The sequence below is a fragment of the Vombatus ursinus genome, unplaced genomic scaffold (assembly GCF_900497805.2).
Source record: "Vombatus ursinus unplaced genomic scaffold, bare-nosed wombat genome assembly UNPS02007883.1, whole genome shotgun sequence".
Classification (NCBI taxonomy): domain Eukaryota; kingdom Metazoa; phylum Chordata; class Mammalia; order Diprotodontia; family Vombatidae; genus Vombatus; species Vombatus ursinus.
The window spans coordinates 22,157-32,355 of NW_020947661.1; the positions used below are offsets into that span (position 1 = coordinate 22,157).

At 36.2% G+C, this 10,199-nt stretch overlaps 1 pseudogene; it reads left to right on the forward strand.

Moving 5' to 3' along the window:
* The first annotated feature begins 1,353 nt into the window (after nt 1–1,353).
* LOC114034072 lies at nt 1,354–4,317 on the forward strand (annotated as a pseudogene).
* Nucleotides 4,318–10,199: the final 5,882 nt, after the last annotated feature.

Genomic DNA, 10,199 nt, shown 5'->3' on the forward strand with positions numbered 1-10,199 from the left:
AGAGGGAGAGAGATGAGGGTAGAATTCTGAGTCTGGGGAACAGAAGGCAGGCCATTTGGGCTGGAATATAGAGTATATGACTGGGAATAAAGTGAAATAAATTTAAAGAGGGAGACTGAATTCAGGTTGTGCTGGACTCTAAATGTCAAGCTGAAGAATTGTTATTTTGTTCTCTAGGCGACAAAGGATGTGTTCAAGGTTTGAGTGACATGGTTACTCATGTGCTTTAGGAAGATCATTTTTGTAGGGTTTTAAAGAATAGTTTAGAGAATGGAGACACTGACCTTCTAATTAAGAGGCTTTTTCCATAGTCGAAGTGAGAGGAAATGCCAACTAGAGTTAGGGAGGTGGCTGTGTAATTGGACATAAGAGGAGATGTGATATATGTTGTGGTTTTAAAAGTGGAAAGATTTGACAGTTGACAAATTGGGGAAGGAAAGATAGAGAGAAGAGGAGAGATCAATTCCAAGACTGCTAACCAGGGTCCCTAGTATGATTGTGGGGCTCTGAAGAGAAATAAGAAGTTATGGAGGTAAGTGGTTTTAGGTTGAAGGTTGGGGATAAGACATGTTCTCTTTTGGACTTGTTGAGTTTGAAATGCCTTTGGGACATCTAGATCCAAATGTCCAACTATTGTTAATGTGTGGATTGGAGTTGAGGGCTGGAGATACACACATATGTAAATATACATATATGTGTGTATATATGTATGTGTACACACATATACAACATATTCATATATTCAAAATCTAACAAAGGAGTCTGAGAAGGAAAGTTTAGACAAGCAAAAGGAATACTAGTACCAGCAGAACCAGTGTCATTAAAATTCAGAAGGAAAAAGTATACAAGAAAAGTAGGTGGTCCACAGTGTCACATGCTTCAAAGAGGCCAAGAATCAATCAGCTGGCAAATATTTATTAAGCACATGTTTTTTTCAGCCATTTTCCTAGATGCTAATAATGCAAATAGGGCAGCTAGGTGACACAGTGGATAGAGTACCTGGCCTGAAATCAGGAAGGCTTATCTTCCCAAATTCAAATCTGGCCTCTGACAATAACTAGGTGTTTGACCCTGGTCAAATCACTTAACTCTGTTTGCCTCAGTTGCTCATCTGTAAAATGAGATGGAAAAAGAAATGGCAAAGTGCTTCAGTATCTTTGTCAAGAAAACCCTCAAAGAGGTCCTAAAGAGTTGGACATGACTGAAAATGACTAAACAACAACAAAGGATACAAATACAAAGTCCGAAGCAATGTCTACCCTATAGGAATTTAAATGAAGAATTACAAAAATTTTGTGATTTATAAATTAAGAAATTATTGGCAGCTTTTTAGAGAATAGTTCCAGTGGACCGATGGTGGTCAGAAACCAGATTAGAATGGGTCAACAAGTGAGTAGGAGGAGAGCAAGTGGACTGAACATGGGTAGATTTTTTTTTAATTTTTGAGAGCTGATTGGGAAAGTTAAGATATAAACTATGGTAACTCAAAAGGACAATTGAAGTTTTTACAGGATTGGACAGATCTGAGCCCATTTGTAGGAGGAAAGGAAGAAGCACATAGATAAAAACATTAGAAATTAAAGGGGAGTGAGTTTTCAATGGGGACAACTTAGATAGGATGAAATGGGAAGAGTGGAATCAATGAAACAAGTAGAGATATTGCCTCTGGAGAAAAGGACTGGATCTTTTTCAGGGACTATTGCAAAGACAATAGGGGATGATATCGAGGAGTGTTGAACTTTAGAAGAGAAAAGATAAGGGAGCCCACAGGGACAGTCTTTCCTTTGTCAGAAAAGTAGTATGCAAAGTCCTCTCTTGAGAGGGAAGAGTGAGGTAGGAGGTGTTGAAAAATTCACTCAATGCTCTACAATTTTTTTTAGTTAAAGTATTCTTTTTTCTTGTGGTCACAAAGAGCTAGAGCATTGACTCATAAATGAGCATTATAGTCAGGTACTTTCTGAGCTGAATAGTATTTTGATATTTTATATCCTTTCTTAATGGACTTAGAAGAGAAGGAAAATGAGTTTAGAGTTGAGAGTAATAAGATCATCCCAGGAAAAAGTAATATTTAAGATAATTTCTTTTATTTGGAGCTTACCAAGCACCAACAGATGCGAATATTTCAAGATATTTTGACCTTTAAAAGAAATGTAATGGATCTACATGTAAAGTTGTGGTTCTGCTGTTGATTTTTCTATGTTTTGAAAATGTTTTGTTGTTGTTCTTTTTATCCTCCCATGCCTATCACTACCCACTTAGCTACTTCCCCGCCCCCCCACACAGTGGGAAGCTTCCCTTTGTGAGAGATATGTAAACACTCAAAGAACACAGATGAACAAATAGGACAATTCTGAAATTGTGTCTCATTCTGTACCTCCCTGATGAGAAGTGGTGGTTATTTCCTCATCAGTGATATGAAGACATGATTCATCACTCTTTTGGTTCAAGTTTGGAGATCTTTCAAAGTTGTTTCCCTTCTCATGACTACTGTGGTTGTCACATAAATATTTCTTCAAATTCTATGGAGTTTACTCTGCATAAGTTGATAAAAGTGTTTCCACATTATTCCAGAGTAATCATATTCATTGCTTTTTATGGCACAACACATTTTTACTGCATTCTTATACCAAAATTTAGTCAGCTCTTCTCCAATTGATAGAATCAATATGTAAATAGGGTATGGTTACAGAAGGTTCAGCAAGTGTTTTCCATTATTTTACCTAGAAATAGCAGAAGTTCCCATGGGAAATTTCCCACATTCTTTCAGGTTAGCAATATCTCACATAATGATAGCCATTTGCACTAATGCCAATTACTGGGAGCAGAGTAACGTAATATGACTTGGAACCCCAGATTCCCCATTACTTCTCTTTTGTGATTTTAGAGCACAAAGATCTTTTGGAAACAAGGAATTTCCTCATAGGCAATTAGCATCATGTGGAAAGTGGTCCTGTGAGAGATGAGGGATAATTAAGTAGACTGTGTTTCTTTGGAAGCGTGGCTACTTGGCCAAGCAGCGTTGACCCATGTATATATAGTCCCTCCACATATTTAAGGAAGGTTCCTATGGAGGGGATTAAAGCATACTTTTTATTTGTACAGACTTTTTCACATTGTCATTAAGACAAAATTGGCAAATCATACAGTTTTGTGGGTCCATGGGGAAAAATGTGGAGTCCACAAATTTATTTATCCCTACTTTGGTTATGGGCAGCCTATCATGATGCATAGAAGTAAAGTATGGGAGTAAGAAAGTAGAATGGATATGTAGGAGGTGGTCAGTGAATGTTTCCTGAACACATCAATAGACACATCCAAAGCTCAATCCTGAATTCTATTTTAATCTCTTTTCCTTCTAATAGGTACCCTTTCAAAGACATATGTCTGACAACTGCACTGCTGTGACTGAATTCATTATTTTGGGATTAACAGATGACCAAACCCTTTGTGTCATCCTCTTTGTAATATTTCTGGGCATCTATGCTGTCACCTTAGTTTGTAACCTTAGTATAATCATATGGATCAGAAACAGCTCCCAGCTTCACACTCCAATGTACTTCTTTCTCAGTCACTTGGCTTTTGTGGATATTGGATATTCCTCATCTGTCACACCTCTCATGCTCATTAACTTCCTTGTGGACAAGACCTCAATCCCTCTGGGTTTCTGTGTGGCACAGTTTTGTTTTGTAGCCATTTTTTGGGGGCCACTGAGTGTCTCCTGCTGGCTTTGATGGCCTATGATCGGTATATGGCCATCTGTAACCCCCTACTCTACTCCACCAACATGTCTCCTAGGCTCTGCACTCTGTTACTCATTACATTGTACCTGGGTGGTTGTGTTGATTCTTGTATTTTCACTGGTTTCTTATTGAATTTGTCCTTCTGTGGACCCAACAAAATCAATCATTTTTTCTGTGATTATTCACCTCTTTTGAAGCTTTCCAACTACCAAAATGATCTGGCTGAAATTCTTCCTCCTATCTCCAGTGGGTCAGTAATTACAATCTCAGTGTTAATTATCCTAATCTCTTATGTATCAATTCTCTTCTCTGTCCTAAAAATAAGCTCCATTGATGGGAGATCCAAAACTCTTTAAACTTGACTTCTCACCTCACAGCAGTCACCTTGTTCTATGGGACCACAGCATTCATTTATGTGATGCTTAAGTCCGGCTACTCAAAAGATGAGGACAAAGTAGTGTCTGTTTTCTACACTATAATGATTCCCGTGTTGAACCCCCTAATCTACCGTCTAAGGAACAATGAAGTAAAAGGGGCATTGAGGAAACTGATGAATAGGAAACATCTTTTTTCATGATTCAACTCAATAAAATAAGTATTTAATAAGTACATATTATATTGTTTGGTTTTGGAGATGCAATTAAAAAAATGAAATGCTCTCTTCCTTTAAGGATCTAATATTCTATTACTATAATGACTATGATTAAGTGATAACAATAAATGAGTTTTGGAAAGGCAAGTCACTTAACACTGTTTGTCTCTATTCCTTATCTGTAAAGTGAGATGGAGAAGTAAATGGAAAACTACTCCAGTATTTTTTCCAAGAAAACCCCAAATATGGTCATGAACAGTCAAACAACTGAAATGATTCAACCAGAAAAAAAATTCATTTTGATAGATTAAATTTGGGAATTTAAATGTTCATTGCAAAGATGTGAAAATGCCTGCAACGTTCCACAAACAAGGACCTCCCACCTCTGCAAAAAGTCAGAAGAGATGTCTTCTCATAACTCCTCTGTGAGTCTGTGATTGGATTTTTGGACTCCTATAAGACTCATTTTTCTTTTATGTGTGGTAGTTGTTCTTTGTCTTACATTATTATATTTATTCATTGTGTGGGAAGCTTGTGGTATAGTGGATAGAGTACTCAGCATGGAATAAAGAAGACTCATTTTCCTGAGTTCAAATTTGGCTTCAGAGGCTCATTAGCTGTGTGACCCTGGGCAAGTCACTTAACCCCATTTGCCTGATTTTGCTCACCTGTAAAATGAGCTGGAGAAGGAAATGACAAATCACTTCAGTGTCTTTCCAAAGAAAATCCCAAATGGGTTGATGAAGAGTGAGACATTACTGGAATGAACGAACAATAACAAAATTCATTGTATGTGTGTTGTTTTCTTGGTTATGAGAACGATCACTCTGTATCAGATTATGTAAATATTTTCTTTGTTTCTGTATTACTCACATTTGTTTTTTTTTTAAAGCATGGCAATGTTCCATTATTTTTGTATGTTACAATTTGTTTAGCCTTTACTCAATCATGGGTTATCTACTTTGTTTCCAGTTCTTTGTTACCCCAAAAGTGGTGTTAAAAATATTTTGGTGAATATAAGGAATTTCCTTTTGTCAATGACCACCTTTGTGGCACAATACACCTATAAAATGTATTCTTTTTCCTTTGAGACAGCTCTTTGTGAGGGGTGAGGAGGGAGAGATACTAGCAGAAATTTAGGTTATGTTCAAAGAAAAGATATCAATAAAGAATCATTAAAAAATAAAAATCTTGCTCCTTCCTACTTTTTCAGTCTTACACTTACTCCCGACCATGCAGTGTGAAGTCTAGCTGCACTGGATTAGTTTCCATTTCCCACACATGTGTCTTTACACTGTGCCTTTACACTGGCTGTCTCAGGTGCCTGAAATGTTTTGCTTGCCCACCTCTGCCACTTAGTTTCCCTGGTTTTCCTGAAGACAGTTCACATTCCACTTTCTCCAAGAAGTGTTTCCTCTTTAGCTGATGGTAGCTTCCTCTCCAAGATTACCACTCATCTACTCTGTGTATAATTTGTATGCACCTAGTTATTTACATGGTATCTCTCTCAATACAATGTGACCTCTTAGAAGACAGAGACTTTGCTTTGCATTGTATTCCAAGTTATAGTGTAGAACCTGTCTTACAGTAAGGCCTTAAAATCCTTATTGACTGGTGACAAACTTGATTATCTTCCTTTGGATACTCTCCAGATTTTCAGTATTCTTAAAATGAGGAGGTCAGGACTGAAAATAGCATTCCATGTCTAGTATTATTAAGGCAAAATCCAGTGGAATTATCATCTTCCTAATTTTTAAAATAATCTTATTTTTTTCCAATTTCTGCTAAATTTTTTTTAAACTTTCCTATTTTAAAATTTTGATTTCCAAATTCTCTCCCTTCCTCTTCTATGCCCTCATTGAGAATGCAAGCAATTTGATATAGGTTATACATGTAAAGTCATGCAAAACATTGCCATATTACTCATGTTGTAAAAGAAAATACAGACCCACTCACAAAAAAAGCCTCCAAGAAAAATGAAGTTAAAAAAGTATGTTTTGATCTGCATTCAGACTCTTTAAGTTCTTTCTCTGGAGGTGGATAGTTTTTCTTTCCTCATAGGCTTTTCTGAATTGTCTTAGAATAACTAAGTTATTCATAATTCATCATCGTATACTATTTTTCTTACTGTGTGCAATGTTTATTCACTCAGCTTATTCACTCAGCATAAGTTCATGTAAGTCTTTCCACATTTTTTGAGACCATCCTGCTCCTCATTTCTTAGAACACAATAGTATTCAATAACAATCATATACCATAACTTGTTCAGCCATTCCCTAATTGATGGGCATCCCTTCAATTTCCCATTTTTTCCACCTTGAAAAAATTGCTGTAAATATGTTTGTATGTATTTTGTAATTGTCCCTTTTCCTTGATCTCTTTGGGGTAAAGACTTAGTAGTTGTATTTTTGGGTCAAAGAGTATGCACAGTTGGAAAGCCTCTTGGCCACAGTGCCAAATTGCTCTCTAGAATGGTTGGATCAGTTCACAACTCCACCACCAGTGCTTTATTGTCCAATTTTCCCACACACCCTCCAACGTTTATCATTTTTCTTTTCCGTCATATGAGCCAATCTGATAGTTGTGAGGTTTTTATTCATCAGAGTTGTTTTTATTTGCATTTCTCTGATCAAGTAATTTTCATATGATGATAGATAGCTTTGATTTCTTCTTCTGAAAACTTCCTGTTCATATCCTTTGCATGCATCAATTGAGTAATGAATTGCATTCTTATGAATTTGTCTCAGTTCTCTATATATTTTAGAAATGAGGCCTTTATCAGAGACACTAGCTGTAAAAATTCCTTCCCCCACCTCAGTTTTCTGCTTTCCTTTTAATCTTGGCTGCATTTGTTTTGTTTGTGTAAAAATCTTTTAATTTAATGTAATCAAAACTATCCATTTTACATACCACAATGTGCTCTCTCTATTTCATTTGGTAATACTTCCCTTAACCACAGATGTGACTGATAAACTATCCCATGCTCCCTTAATTTGCTTGTGATATCACCTTTTATGTCTAAATCATGGGCCCATTTTTGTCTTATCTCAGTAGACGGTGTGAATATTGATCTATAACTAGTTTCTGCCAAATTGCTTTCCAGTTTTCTCAGCTTATTTTGGTAAATATCCAGTTCTACCCTGGGCAAGTCACTTAACCCCATTGCCTAGCCAAAAAAAGAAAGAAACAGGATTGTTTTTGGGGCAGCTAGGTGTCACAATGGATAGAGCACCGGCCCTGGTTTCAGAAGGACCCAAGTTCAAATCCGGCCTCAGACACATAACACTTACTAGCTGTGTGACCCTGAGCAAGTCACTTAACCCCCATTGCCCCCCAAAAAACAAAACAAAACAAAATCCAGTTCTTGGCCCTAAAACTTGGATCTTGGAGTTTCTCAAACACTAGTTTACTATAGTCATTTACTACTTTATATTGTATACCTAATCTATGCCACTGATTCATTACTCTATTTCTTAGCCAGCAGCAAATTCTCTTTTGATGATTACTGCTTTGTAATACAGTTTTGCACCTGTTACAACTAGGCTACCTTCCTTCACATTTTTTTTCACTGATTCCCTTGATATTTTTGAACTTTTGTTCTTCCAGATGAATTTTGTTTGTTTGTTTTTTTTAGCTCCATGAAATAATTTTGATAGATTGATTGGTTTGTCACAGAATAAATAAGTTAATTCAGGTAGAATTGCAATTTTATTCAATTGTTTCATCCTGTCCATGAGCAATAAAATTTTTCCAATTGTTTAGATCTGACTTTAGTTGTGAGAAAATTGTTTTATAATTGTGTTCATAGAGTTTCTGGACCTGTCTTGGCAGGTAGACTTCCAAGTATTTTACATGGTCTGTAGTTATTTTAAGTGGAATTTCCCTTTTTATTTCTGGTTCAGTCTCAATCTCATTCAGTTGCTATGTCACATTTGACTGTGAATATGTTAGGGGAGACTGTTATGCAGGAATTGTGTTAAGCCATAGCCTACTCTCCCCAGGGACCGAAGTGGAATAAAGGAGAGTGTGTGCCTCCTCCAGGGATTGGGGAATAGAGAATATTGGTTCTTCTATGATTGCTAAATCTTTCAAGTAAAAATCCTTCTTACAAAATCTCATTGATATTAATTGGTCAAATGGAACTGGGGCAGTAATCACTGTCAACTAACAGTAGAGGAACCATAGCAATGGGGACTTAAGTCCACAGAATTACATTAAAACACCCATAACCCCTGTGGAACCTTAGAAGAATGAAGGGAAGATGTAGCTGGCATAGTTCTGGAACAATAAAGACAGACCAGGCTGATGTATAAATAGTAAGTTAACTATCATTACTCTAAATGTAATTGGATCTTTGTCCAGGGATCAACAGGTGGACATAATCCTGGAGCAGGTGAATCATATCTTGTACTTTTGCTGTAAATCAATCCAGAAGACAAGAGAAAGTTACAACCAAATGTGAAGGTGGTTCTGAAGTTGTTTTTGGAGAGGCGAAGAAGGGAGATGGTGTAACAGATACTATGCCAAAGGTAATAAGAAACACTTCACGTGACATTTTTTCATTTTACATTGTAGAGCTTCTAAAAATAAATTGTAAAAAGACCACTATGAAAATAATTGTAGCTTAGGAGTCAACATCTTCTAGAAAGAAATAATCAGATTTCTATATATTGCAAACAAAGTCTAGTAGGAAGAAATTGAAGGAGAAACTCCATGGAAAAGAACAGCAGGCAATATCAAATACTTGGAAGTCTACCAGGCAAGACAAACCCTGGAACTCTGTGAACACAATCACAAAGCATTTTTTATACAAATGAAGTAAGATCTAAACAAATAGAGAAATATTAATTGCTCATGAGTAGGCTGAACCAATATATTACAATTCAACTAAAATTAATGTACTTATTTAGTGCCATACAAATAAAATTACCAAAAAATTATTTTATAGAACTGGAAAAATATAACAAAATTCATCTGGAAGGACAAAAGTTCAAAAATATCATGGGAATCAATGAAAAAAATGTGAAGAATAGTGGCTTAACAGTACCAGATCTCAAACTGTTTTACAAAGGGGGTAATTATCCAAACAATCTGTTACTCTCTAAGAAATAGAGTGATGGATCAGTGGAATAGATTAGGTGAACAATACACAGTAGTGACCACAGTAATCTAGCATTTTTTTTTGTTTTTGTTAGTGAGGCAATTGGGGTTAAGTGACTTGCCCAAAGTCACACAGCTAGTACGTCTCAAGTGTTTGGTCTGAGGCAAGATTTGAACTCAGGACCTCCTGACTTCAGGGCCAGCTATCCACTGCACCAACCAGCTGCCCCTTAATCTAGTGTTTGATAAACCCAAAGATCCAAACTTTTGGGACAAGAAATCACTATGTGACTAAGATTGATGGGAAAAGTGAAAAGTAATTTGACAAAAAAAAAGTGAAAAGTAGTTTGAAAAAGTAGTTGGTAAAAATGGGTATATGATTTAGACATAAATGGTGATATCATGAACTAATTAAGTGATGCATGGAATAGATTCCTTTTCAGATATATTGATAAGGGAAGAATTTATAACCAAGCAAGATATAGAGAGCATTATTGGACTTTCTGGCTCTCAGCTGACTCATAGCATATGTCAACTGTCCTATGGAAAAATTTGTGTCATATATCATAAATGCTCTTATATTCCAGGAAAATTTTATCAGGAACCTTGAAAAGGTTGTCAGTATTGCCTTTACACATTGATAATTGTCCTCACTATGAATAATACCTTTGTTCTAGGATCTGTGGCTTCTACAAAACTGAGTTTCATTGTTAGTCTTTTAACTTCAATTTTGTATATGTGTAATTAGTATGTGTTATGGCCTGACC